The following is a 13917-nucleotide window of genomic DNA, read 5'->3' as shown; positions in this document are numbered from 1 at the left end:
GGGGGAACTGCTGAAGTAACTCATGGTCCGTAAGCATAACGGGTGTCCCTGCTGATTCTTACTTTCTTTGATTATAGTATCATGAATTGTTTACTATGGAATTGACGGGGATGAATAAACCCAATTTTAGAAGGTCAATTCGTTACTTGCTAAAGAAGATTAGTACCAACATTTTGGCAAAATTTTGAGACCCATGCGGGAGGAGATAATGCTAGTCGTATCTGTCAAGGACTAGGCTTTGATAATTCGTTCCGGGTTGATGCAAAGGGGCAGAGTGGGAGTTTGTGGCTGTTGTGGAGGTCAGGGATTGGTGATGTGGTTATTCAAGAAGATTCAGACCAGTTTATTCATGCTCAGGTGGAAAATGGGGAAGACTCGTATGACTTGGTTGTTGTTTATGTAGCACCGTCTGTTACAAGAAGGAGTGCTCTTTGGAGGAAGTTGCACGAAGTTCTTCAAAGGGTGAGTGGTCCGCTTATTGTTGGAGGTGATTTTAATACAATAATGCGCTTGGATGAACGGACTGGCGGGAATGGATGGCTATCAACTGTCTCATTGGTGTTTGGAGAATGGATCAATGATGAGTCTTTAATTGATATGGGGTTTTGGGGGAATAACTTCACATGGAAGAGAGGCCGTACAACTCAACATTTTGTAGCCAAGCGGTTGGATCGAGTTCTCTGTTGTGCTCACACTCAGATTAAATGGTCGCATGCACAAGTGACTCACTTGCCGTTTTTAGCATCAGACCACGCGCCGTTATATGTGCTGTTAAGTCCTTGTGTACAACGGGATTCAAAAAGGAGACCATTCCATTTTGAAGCGGCTTGGCTACAACATGAAAGTTTTACACAACTTCTGGAGTCATCATGGAGGAGGGATATGACTACACTAGAAGCTCTTGATGCGCTAAGAGTGACATTGAGAAGATGGAACCGAGATGTTATTTGCGATATTCACAAACAAAAGGAGAAGTTGTTGGTCAGGATAAAGTTGGTTCAGAATTGAGTAGACCATGCTCAAACGGATCAATTACTTGATGAAGAAAGTGTGTTGCTCAAGGATTTTGATCGGGTTTTGGAGCAAGAAGAAACACTCTGGTATCAGAAGTCAAGGGAGAAGTGGATTGTGTTAGGTGATCGTAATACATCGTTTTTCACATGTCGACGGTAATTAGTCGGCGGAGAAACCGGATCGAGAGTGTGAAAAATGATGAGGGGAGATTGTTCACGGATCATTAAGAAGAAAAATCGAGTTTCATTAGGGTTTTTCTTTGTAGCCACCAAACATTTCCAGAAACTTGTAATCTTAATATTTTTTGATCTATTGAGTTTTTGTTGTTGCTTAATTGTATTATCTTGCTCCTTAGATCATTATATATCTAGTTATGCATGATTTACAGATTTCTGGGTTTTTGTTCTTGATGATGAAATCTTTATCTGAGTAGTTTTCTAGGGTTTTGAGGATGGGATAGATTAGTGAAGAATCTTAACCTCAAGGGATGTTAAGCTTAGATTTCAATAGATTCCTTTTTAATTATAGATTTCATAGCTAGTTTTTGCATTAATCATGTGGGATTAGATCTTAGACATTTCAGCACCCAAAAAGTGTTTAATGAAATGTCTGATCCACTGATGCCAAAGATCTACTTGATTACCTAAGAGATTAGTTGTTTAAGGAGTAGATTGACATTAATGAGCTTGATCTTTATATCTATCTATTGCATGTTTCATCAATGAGAATTGAGATTAGGAAGTGCTTTAGGTTTAATAATCTTTGCCAAGAGTTTGGATTGATTATGTTAAGTGGTTCATTGTCTAGAATTAGATCTATTTGAGCATGTTAAGAACCCCAATGAGATTAAGAGGATTCATTAACCCATTAACCCCATCCTTGAGACCTTTATTCATCTGATTGTTTACTTGCTTTTCTTAGCTGCTTTAATAATGCTTATGTAGTCCTTAGTTTCATTATGTCATTTACTTTTATGCATTTGAGTTGATGATCTGAACTGATTAATTGATTGGCTTGACTTTGTTAACTTATGTTGCATCCTACTTGTTTACATCACACCCATTTGGATCGATTAAACCATTTGTACTACATTGCACTGGGTAATTGAACTCCAAAGGATACAAAAATCTTAGTTTCAAAGGGAAAGGGATAATCTGGCGAGAACATTTAGGGCGCAAGAATATCACGATAAACAGCTTCCACCGGTATGTATAAAGCATCAGGATCGGATGGATACCAAACAGTGTTTTATTAGAAAGGTTGGGATGTGGTTGGTGATTCAGTGTGACCCGGTTTTTTGAAACATTTGTGTTACCGCCGGGTTTGAATGATGCGCTTGTGGTCTTATTTGCAAAGGTGGGAAAACCGGAGTTCATAACACAATTCAGGCCTATAAGCCTGTGCAATGTCTTGTTCAAGATAATAACAAAAACTATGGTCTTGAGGCTAAAAGGGTGGACTACTTAGTTGATTGGCCATGCCCGATCTAGTTTGAACCCGGGAAGGTTGAGTCTTGACAATATTGTGGTGGTACAAGAAGCGGTTCACTCCATGAAACGAAAGAAGGGGCGTAAGGGCTGGATGCTTTTAAAACGCGACTTAGAGAAGGCTTATGACCGCATTCGGTGGGATTTTTTAGAAGACACGATCATAGCTGCGGGTTTATCAAATTTATGGGTGAACTGGATTATGAAGTGTGTGACGGGATTTTCAATGAGTATCTTGTGGAATGCAGAGAAGACAAATGCGTTTGTACCGTCACGGGGAATAAGGCGGGGAGATCCGTTGTCCCCATACCTTTTTGTGTTATGTCTTGAACGGTTATGTCATTTGATTGATCGAGAGGTTGTAGAGAAGAGGTGGAAGCCCATATACTTGTCTAGGGGTGGACCGGGACTGTCGCATATTTGTTTTGCGGATGACCTGATCTTGTTTACGGAGGCATCGGTGAAGCAAATAAGGGTTATTCTGAAAACTCTTCAGACGTTTTGTGTAGCTTTGGGGCAGAAAGTCAGCCTAGAAAAGTCCAAAAACTACTTCTCGGGTAATGTTTCTAGAGATTTATAGAAGCTCATCACAGATGAGAGTGGGATCAAATCGACTAGAAATTTGGGCAAGTACCTGGGAATGCCTATTTTGCATAAAAGAGTTAACAAGGAGACATTTAGGGAAGTGCTAGAAAGGGTCTCATCTAAGCTTGCGGGTTGGAAAGGTCGGTGCATGAGCATGGCTGGAAGATTGACGCTTACTAAAGCAGTGCTAACCTCGATCCCAGTTCACACAATGAGTGTTACATCACTGCCAATGGCGTTGTTAGATGAGCTTGACAAAGTCTCGAGGTCGTTCCTTTGGGGTAGTAAAGGCGAAAAAAGAAAACAACATTTGATTGCATGGGATCAGGTGTGCAAGCCGAAGGAAGATGGAGGTGTTGGTATAAGATAACCTACGCAAATGAATATGGTTTTGTTGGGGAAAGTTGGTTGGCGTTTGCTACGGGATCGCACTAGTTTATGGACAAAGGTGTTGCAGAGTAAGTATAAGGTCCAAGACATTAACACGACCAATTGGACTGTCTCTAAGGGTTCGTGGTCTTCAAGATGGCGGAGCGTTGTGGTTGGTGTGCGCGAGGTGGTGTTGAAGGGCCAAGGCTAGGTTCTCGGGGATTGTAGGGGTATAAAGTTCGAAGGATAGATGGTTATTGGATACACCTTTGGTTGAGATAGCCACAAGAGAGTGACCGATAGGGAGGAGAGATAAGTATGTTGTTGAACTATGGCAAGATGGGGTTGGCTGGCTACTTGCAAGAATTGCGCCGTATATCCCCGACAGGATTCGCTTAAGGTTGTTAGCAGTGGTTATTGATCAGGTGACGGTGCAAAGGATAGATTATCTTGGTGTGAAACTTCAAACGGGTGCTTTAGTGTGAAGTCAGCCTATAACATGCTTACCTGCAAAGATGAACCAAGGCCAAACTTAGAAGCTTTTTGGACTCGCGTGTGGCGTGTCGTGGTTCCGGAACGGGTCAAGATATTCTTGTGGCTTGTTGGGAACTAGGCGATTATGACGAAAGCTGAGAGAACTTGAAGACATTTAAGTGACTCCTCGCTTTGTCAAGTTTGCAAGGGTTGGGAGGACCTTTTTGGCGACCTCTCTTTGGGATGGGTTTATGGTGGGCATGGAAGTGGCATTGCGGGAACATCTTTCGTGCGAATGGTACTTATCGGGATAGAGTTCGATTTGTTAAAGACTTGGCAATAGAAGTGTATGAGGCAAATTTGATTCAGGGTATATGGCAGGGCCCTCCAATACAAGTTGAGCGAATAATAACGTGGAGTCCTCCAGCACACGGGTGGGTGAAAGTTAATACGGATGGGGCCAGCCTTGGGAATCCGGGTCCTGCCGCTGCTGGTGGTGTGATATGGAGTGAGAACAGAGATTGGATGATCGGTTTTACTCTTAATATAGGTGCATGTACGGCGGTAATGGCTGAACTTTGGGGAGTGTATTATGGGTTATGCATAGCTTGGGACAACGGGTGACGCGGGTTCAGTTGGAGGTGGATTCGAAAATTGTGGTCAGGTTTCTCAAGACAAGGATCAATAATGAGCATCCGTTGTCGTCCCTGGTACGCTTGTGTCATGGCTTTATAGCAAGGGACTCGATAATCCGTATTTCTCACGTTTATAGAGAAGCTAATCGTCTTGCCGACAGATTGGGGAACTATGCTTTTTTTGCATTTAGGTTTTCATTTGTTAGAATCAATTCCTAGTTGTATTGTCCCGATTCTATCGGACGATGAACGGGGTAATGCCATCCCCTGACAAGTTTGTATTTAATTTTGTTTTGAATGAATTGAGGGAGTTTTCTCCCTCTCCCCCACCATAAAAAAAAGAAAAAAACACAATGACTAAATAAATGACAACAAAATATAAAGTAAGAATTGAATAGAGATGGTTGATCGACAAGACTCAAATCGTTACAAAACAGTAGATGAGTGACTCTATTAAAATCTCTATTGGAAAATATGAACGTAATATTGGAAAACGAGTAGACTAAGCAAGAATATCACGATAAACAGCTTCCACCGGTATGTATAAAGCATCAGGATCGGATGGATACGAGCAAATATGTATAGCTTCCAATAATGCTTTTGCTTCTGCCTCCATTGATCAACTTGTTGTACTTAAAAGTGAAGAACCTCATACCTATGAAAGGTTATTGAAGTCACGCATAATCCAACCGCCAGATGACCTCTTTATGAGGTTATCATAATAACATTTATATGTTCCGGAATTTGGCCGTCTCCAAAGTTTATTTCAAGAAGAATTAGTAACTTCATAGTTCATATAAATTTCATATAAGGTATGAAGTGTCTAATCATGAACATCAAATCTTGAAAGTTGGAGTACTTAAATTTGAGGCCTCGCTGAAGATAAAAGTATTTCTTGATTTCCATATATGCCAAAGTATCCACAATGGTAATAATTTATCTTCTTGTGAATAAAGAGATATATGTTTGAGGTCAATGATGACTGCAATATTTCGCTCACAATCAACTGAAGGGGAATAAATTGTAGGTATTTGAAAATTCCCAAATTCTTTTGGGATAGGGGAATGTAAAAAAGTAATGGTTAATTGTTTCATTTGTCCTAAAACTGCGGGGAGAAACCGTATATTAAAACTCTATATATATTGTCTTATCGCAAGTTAATAATGCTAAACAAGCTTCTTATATAATTTTCGTAAATAAGTTGAACAAAATTAGTTTGCCATTATATATGTGAAATTTATCTATTGCCGACAAGATAACCTGCCACTTTCTCTTACTTACCTACAATCCTAAAAAAAAACTTAAAAATAGCTGATTTATTTTTTATTTGGACGCTTAATACATTATTTGTTTTCGTTGGAAGAATAATACCTAAAATAATAAAATCATGCAATTTAATACCCAAAATATTAAATATTGTCATTTTCCTACGTACGATCTCTCAAAAAAAAAAAATCATATTTCAATTTTACTCTTATTCACTTCTTTTGATTATTAATGCATAAATGACATAAAATTAAGTTAAATTTATTTAAAGAAAAAATATTGTTAGTTATATTTCATTGTATGTATTCCAGCTCAAGGGTATTTTAATCAAATATAAGACATACACTCCCACAATGTGTCATTTTGCTAAAAAAAATAAAGAAACATAGCATTTGAGATCAGTTTTTTTTATGGAATGTGGCTAATGCAATGGATAATCTAATAATTGCTATTTCATAGGAGTCAATATCATAATTTTAAACAAATACATCTACTACTACACTATGTTATAGGGAGCCATTATCAAAATTTTAAACAAATACATCTAATAATTACTATGATATTTAACTTACAGTTATAAATATTGTGTAATTTGCGGGAGATTTTCTCCCGTTCGATTACCAAAAAAAATATCCCTACTATAGTAAAAGAGAAGTACACAAGGAATTTGGGTCGGGGTTATTTTTAAAATTCGAGGTCAAAATTACAATAGGATATTTCCTATTCTTTCAATAAGTGTTACGATAAACTACTCATTAAATTTTTCTGTTGGGTTTCTAAAAGTCCTAAATAGTTTGAATTGTGGCCCAACAGAAAACAACCTACAGTAACACAAATTCATTTTCGATGGATAATAATGAAAAATGATAAAATATCCACGCTGCAGAATATTCTTAGTACTTTACATAATAACTTCTCAAATATTTAAAACATCTTTCTTTCACTAATTACTCAATCCAACAAAAATTATGCAACACTGTTTAAATATAGTAATAGAATTATATGTTAATTTAAGTATCTCCTACAATTACGAAACATTACTTAGGAAGTAAAATAATATTTTCCATTAGATACACAAAAAAGCAAACAAATATTCATATCATTCACTAATTACTCATTTTGTGCGAATTTTAGGCAACATTGTTTATATTATTTTACTTATATAGTAAAAAAAAGTACACTTTTACATAGGTGATGATAGATCGGGCTAAAATTAAAAATTAATCCAAAATTAAACAATTGAATACTTCAAAATTGGATATTTAATTGGGTTTTGGATATAAATCGGATACTTTCCCAACATATTATATTATTTTCATATCTAGATTTCGAATTTCATAAATCTCTAACTAATTTAAAATAATAAGTCAAAACATTTATTATTCTCCTTTCACATTTATTTGATCTTATTTTAATTTAGGGAGAATTTTAAAAATACCTTTTTTTTAATACCACTTTTTAAAATTACCCCTCTTTCTAATTTTATCAAAAAGTCATAAATTTTGAAATTTATCAAAAACATACGTGTAAACTTATATTTATAGACACAAATTATCTTTATATGTGTGTAAATATATATATCTTTCATAAATACAGTATAAATACCTTTTAAAAACCTTTTAATAATCATTTAATAACCTTATAAAAACTGTGTAAACCTTTTAAAAACCTTATAAAACATTATAAATGCCGTTTAGAACCTTTTAAAACCTTATAAATATTTGGATTTAGTCTCATAGTAGTAATGATGATCTCGATGTACCTTATTAACCATATAAAAGTTTATAATTTCTCATATTTGAAAAGGGGTGTTTTTGAAAATGGATAGAAAATAGTGGTATTTTTAAAAAGGGGTATACCAAAAAGGGTATTTCTCAAAAATTCTTTTTAATTTATTATTAAAATATATAATATTAATATAGAATAAAAAGTATCTTCTTTTTTTTGAATATGTTGTGATTTGAAATTTTCAAAACGAATATATATTACTTAATTGACAAAGACAATATTACTACAAACTTAAAATCTTATTGTAACGCCCGTGTCTGGAAATCCGGGTGGTGTCGATCGACACTGTGTTCGGGTGTCGATCGACACTAGTAATTTTGGTTTGACGGTTTAAGTTTAAAATCGTCGGTTCAATTGAGGCTTGGTTTGGGGAAAAATCTAGGTCGACTTTATAAGCTTTGGAGCGCCGTTTCTCTCTAAGAACTTCACTTTGTCGCTTTGTGAGTTTGAGAGAGAATAGATAGTGAGTTTGATCCTTTTTGGTGCTTTTGAGTGGGTTTTTGGAGGGATCAAAGCTTGTTCTTGGTGGTTCAAGGCTAGAGGAAGGTTGATATGTGGTGTTTGGTGTCTGTAGAGATCGTTTCCACCCTTGCAAGTCCCTGTTTGTTGTTGTTCCTTCTTGTTAAAGAGGTGAGTGCATGACAAGGCTTATCTAAGCATGTTTGGAGATCTTATCTGTATGGAGCAAAGGTTCAGGTGTTTACAGATCATAAGAGTCTGAAGTATATTTTCACGCAGCCTGAGTTAAACTTGAGGCAGAGGCGCTGGATGGAGTTGGTTGCAAACTATGATCTGGAGATAGCTTACCATCCCGGTAAGGCTAATCTGATTGCAGATGCTCTGAGCAGGAAGCGGGCAGCTTCAGCTCGAGGGCAAGATATGGAGACCTTGGTGGGAGAACTTAGCACCTTGCGGTTGTGTGCTATTTCTCAGGAGCCACAAGGGTTATAAGCAGCTAACCGAGCAGATCTTCTGACCAGAGTTCGAGCGGCTCAGGAGAAGGATGCAGGGCTGGTTAATGCTTCTAAGGATACTGAGGCAGAGTATTAGGTTGCGGCCAATGGTACTATCCTGGTGCATGGGCGGGTTTGTGTGCCCAAGGATGAGGAGTTGAGACGAGAGATCATGAGTGAGGCTCATGCGAGTAGGTTCTCTATTCATCCAGGATCGACCAAGATGTACCGAGATCTGAAGCGGTACTATCATTGGGTCGGGATGAAGAGGGACGTGGTTAAATGGGTCTATGAGTGCGATGTATGTCAGCTAGTGAAGGCTGAACATCAGGTGCCGAGTGGATTATTGCGGAGTCTTCCTATTCCAGAGTGGAAATGGGACATGATCACGATGGATTTCGTGGTAAGTTTGCCAGTGTCTCGGTTCAAGGATGCCATTTGGGTCATTGTGGACCGTTTGACTAAGTCTGCACATTTCTTGGCTATCAAGAAAACCGATGGAGCAGCAGTGTTAGCTAAGAAGTATGTGCAGGAGATTGTGAGACTTCATGGAGTACCGGCCAGTATTGTGTCAGACTGAGATTCGAAGTTCACTTCGGCGATCTGGAAGGCTTTCTAGAAGGAGATGGGTACTAAGGTGCATTTAAGCACGGCTTACCATCCTCAGACAGACGGGCAGTCTGAGCGGGCCATTCAGACACTTGAGGATCTGTTGAGGATGTGTGTGTTAGACTGGGGTTGTCAGTGGGCATATCACTTGAGCTTGGTGGAGTTTGCTTATAATAATAGCTACCAGGCGAGTATTGGGATGGCTCCTTATGAGGCGTTGTATGGGAGGCTATGTCGGACACCTCTATACTGGACTCAAGTGGGGGAGAGGAGCATTTATGGTGCGGATTTTGTTCAGGAGACTTCAGAGAAGATTCGGGTTCTGAAGCTGAACATGAGAGAGGCGTAGGATCGGCAGAAGTGTTATGCTGATAAGAGGCGCAAGGAGTTGGAGTTTGAGGTTGGAGATATGGTGTATCTCAAGATGGCGATGTTGCGTGGTCCTAACAGGTCCCTTACCAAGACTAAGCTGAGTCCGAGGTTTATGGGTCCTTTCAGGATTGTGGAGCGGGTTGGACCGATGGCTTATCGGTTGGAGTTACCTGAGGTGATGCATGCATTTCATAAGGTGTTCCATGTGTCGATGCTGAGGAAGTGTCTTCACAAGGATGATGAGGTGATGGCTACGATCCTGGCAGATCTTCAGCCTAGCATGACCTTAGAGGCGAGGCTAGTGAGGGTTCTCGAGAGGCGGGTAAAGGAACTTCGACGTAAGAAGATTTCTTTGATGAGAGTCCATTGGGACTGTGACGGAGTCTTGGAGGAGACTTGGGAGCCAGTGGCCAGGATGAAGGCAAGGTTCCGGAAGTGGTTTGACAAGCAGGTCGAGGAGTAGAGCGTTGGCTTGTGTGTTTTTTAGTTGTTTTGGTTGTATCCCTTTTGTATTTTCATTTTTGTGTAATGATTATGACATTTGACATTAGTAAGATGAGTATTTCTTGGATTGACTTGTGGTGTCATGTGTTAAAGAAATATGTGCGAGTTTCTAAAAATAGAAAGTGTCGGGTTTGACGGTTCTATTTTTGGAAAGTCTCGGGGTGGTGGTTAGTATAGCATTGTGATGCTATAAGTGGACCACGGGAGGTATATCTGATCGAGAGATATGCTCGGAGGCGTTTAGACTTATTTGCTCGGAGATGATGTGATGGCCTCGGATGACGATACCGTATCTAGAAGGCGGGTGGCCTAATAGTGAGCCGGTATGACTTGAGGGTTGCGACCTGAGAGCGGGGGGAGTGGTGAGACTTCCTGGATACCGTAGTCTAAGGCTGAGACCTGAGGACGAGCCGGTATGATCCATGGGTTGCGACCTATGGACCGGGAGGTGGGTGTGTATGAGCAAATAGGGTCTGGAACGTGAGTATATTGATTAGATAGGGGCCTCGGAGAGGTTAGTGGTGTACTGACGGAGGTGTGGAAGAATTCGAGGACGAATCCTAGTTAGTGGGGGAGAATTGTAACGCCCGTGTCTAGAAATCCGGGTGGTGTCGATCGACACTGTGTTCGGGTGTCGATCGACACTAGTAATTTTGGTTTGACGGTTTAAGTTTTAAATCGTCGGTTCAATTGAGGCTTGGTTTGGGGAAAACCCTAGGTCGACTTTATAAGCTTTGGAGCGCCGTTTCTCTCTAAAAACTTCACTTTGTCGCTTTGTGAGTCTGAGAGAGAATAGAGAGTGAGTTTGATCCTTTTTGGTGCTTTTGAGTGGGTTTTTGTAGGGATCAAAGCTTGTTCTTGGTTGTTCAAGGCTAGAGGAAGGTTGATATGTGGTGTTTGGTGTCTGAAGAGATTGTTTCCACCCTTGCAAGTCCCTGTTTGTTGCTGTTCCTTCTTGTTAAAGAGGTGAGTGCATGTCCAGGCTTATCTAAGCATGTTTGATCATTGTTTTAGGAGTTTGATGATTGTTTGATTGATTTTCTTTGCTTGTTTGGCTGTTTATTTGATGATTGATACCTGTGGAACCCCTTGGAGACTCGCTCATATCATGGTGGTGTTTTGGAGAAGAGATCCAGTGAGAAACGCAGTTGGAGCGTCTGCAGAGAGTCGGTGTCGATCGACACCAAGGGTGGATGTCGCTCGACACCAACGTTTTGTCTCGCGAGGATAACTGCGTCTTACGATTGGAGTGTCGAGACCGGTGTCGCGGTCGACAGCGAGTGTCGATCGACACCAGTGGTGGGTGTCGATCGACACCGATAGTCAGAAGCGATTCTGGTCTATCTTTTATTGGTTGTTTGGTTCTTTTCCTTGGATAATGGTTGGATGTGCTTGTGTGTATAGTCAGTGGTGGTATGATTGCCTCACTAAATATTTATGAAATACTTATGCATCTCTTTCTTTGATGCGGGTAAAAGTAAAGTGTGATCCGTGGAATCATGACGAGGAGAGGAGGATGATCTAGGCGCTCATGGGTGTTTTAGATTATTGTAGGATTTGTTAGGTTGTTAGAATGGAATTTAGAAGCATGTTAGAATGTTTATGATTCTGGAATAATGTTGGTTGAACTTGTTGGTTTAATGGAATTGTTTAATTGGATTTTTACTAAGTCTTCCGCTGGTTACGTTGATTGGTTTGCTTTAAATGGGTTAATCTGGTTTGCATGTTTTTAAAAAAAAATGGGATGGGTTCTTTCACTTATTAAAATAAAGTTTGCATATCCAAAACGGGTTGGTTAAATATTTTGGTTAAATGTAAACGAGTTGGTTCAATATTTTCATGAAATTTTATAGAAAGAATTATTTAGATAGACCATATTTTAGGTGTATTGACGGAAACCTACCAAAACTTTTTTTTATCCTTAGATGTTTTTTAATTACCAGCGTGCTCTTTTTACACGTTACCGGAAAAAACTAATTACGAGAAATGCCACTGCCACGTCAAAGAAAAGGCGCGTGCCACCAATAACTCAGCCATAACGTACGTTACGGCTGAGTTATGTCACGTTATGGCTGAGTTCTGGGACAACGGCTGAGTTTCGGGCCAACGGCTGACTTACGATCAAGACTCAGCCAACAGTTACGATTGACTTATAAAAATCTGGTTGAGTTATGAGAAAACGGCTAATAACTCAGCCGCCGTTACGGCTGAGTTATAGTCCGATGGTTGAGTTATCAGAAGTTTGGCTGAGTTATGTTATCGACACGGCTGACTTAACTTTCTCCGGTTGGCTGAGTTATCGACAACGGCTGAGTTATCAAATATCGTTACGGCTGACTTATAATTCAGAGACATAACTCAGTCGTAATTGGCTGACTTAACGGAAAACTCAACCATGTTACGGCTGACTTATTGACAAAAGATTTATTGTTAATATAGTTTCCAATTACAGCTGACTTATTTAACGTTACAGCTGACTTATTGACGTTACGGCTGAATTTGGCATCTTAAAAAACATTTTAGTAATTACTTAGATATTTTTCATGTTGTGGCTGATTTAAGTTGTGTTGATGGCTGATTTATTTTGGTTGAGTTAAAAATTTGTTTGGTGGCTGACTTGCGACTTCAAATACACAATTCCACGTCATCATAAACGAGGGATATACGAAAGGTCGCCCTCTTCAACATGAGATTTTCTTTCTTTTTACACTTTGTTTTTTTTTTCACCTGAGTTCTTCACTTGTTCTTCACCTGAGTTCTTCACTTGTTCTTCACCTGAGTTCTTCTTCATTTTCGTTGATGGATCTGGTTCTAGTAATTGTTGTTTATGGTAATTGGGTAAAAAACACAAATATGTATTTTAACGCCGATGATAGAGGGTGTAGAGTTGTGCAGATAGATGTTGAAAGAACACACGAAAAGCTTGTAAAGTTGGTTCTCAATGACTACAGATTGAATGAGTTGAGCCATCATGTAACGATGAGCTACAAAAATATCGTTACAATAATTCAGCCAAACTTCGAAATAGTCTGTGTAAGTCAACCATGACGCTTGCATAACTCAGCCAAACCACAAATTTATTTACGTTAAGTCATCTATGTCGTTGGCATAACTCGGCCAAACCTCGAATTATTCTACAATAAGTCAACCATGTCGTTGGCATAACTCGGCCAAACCTCAAATATGGTAGATGTGAATATTTGATGCACTCATGTAATAAAAACACTTTAATAATATGTAGTTAACACTTTTATTAACTTTCCATAAAAAATCATGAAATTCGCTCAGGTTTGTACCTTTTAAAACTTATCCAACAAAACGATAAACCCCAAACCCTATACTTATGTTCTATTCCTACACCGTTGATCAAATATAGAATGTAAAAGAGCTGTTATTGATTTTTTTTTATTGTATTATAATATATTTAATCTCTACATTATTATAAGCAGTGCTAATGTTAACATTCAAGTGTCCCTTTAAATTAAAGTTTTAGTCATTAATCAACCTTGAAAAGTAAATAACTCAGCTGTGACATATTATTCTATATTCAGACACAAAACTTTGAATTATTTTGTTTAGAAAATTTGAATTCAAATTTTGAATTATTTTGAATATATATTTTTTTAAACATAATACTCTATGACTTTATTATGCATATGCGTGTGAATATGTGTACGTAATTATTGTTGGTCTTTCCCAAAAACTACTTTTTGTAATTTCGAGAATGTATATCACAACTCATCCGTAATGTAGCATAACTCAGCCGCAAAGTAGCATAACTCAGCCGTGACGTATTATTTTATATTTAGACAAAAAAAACTTTAAATTATTTTGAATATTTTGTTTATAAAATTTGAATTC

General features: G+C 38.5%; 1 pseudogene; it reads left to right on the top strand.

Moving 5' to 3' along the window:
- The first annotated feature begins 597 nt into the window (after positions 1-597).
- Positions 598-4068, top strand: LOC111830485 (annotated as a pseudogene).
- Positions 4069-13917: the final 9849 nt, after the last annotated feature.

Source organism: Capsella rubella, unplaced genomic scaffold, assembly GCF_000375325.1.
Source record: "Capsella rubella cultivar Monte Gargano unplaced genomic scaffold, Caprub1_0 scaffold_8, whole genome shotgun sequence".
Lineage (NCBI taxonomy): Eukaryota > Viridiplantae > Streptophyta > Magnoliopsida > Brassicales > Brassicaceae > Capsella > Capsella rubella.
Note: the sequence above shows the minus strand (reverse complement) of the source record. Positions and strands in the feature narration are given on the sequence as shown.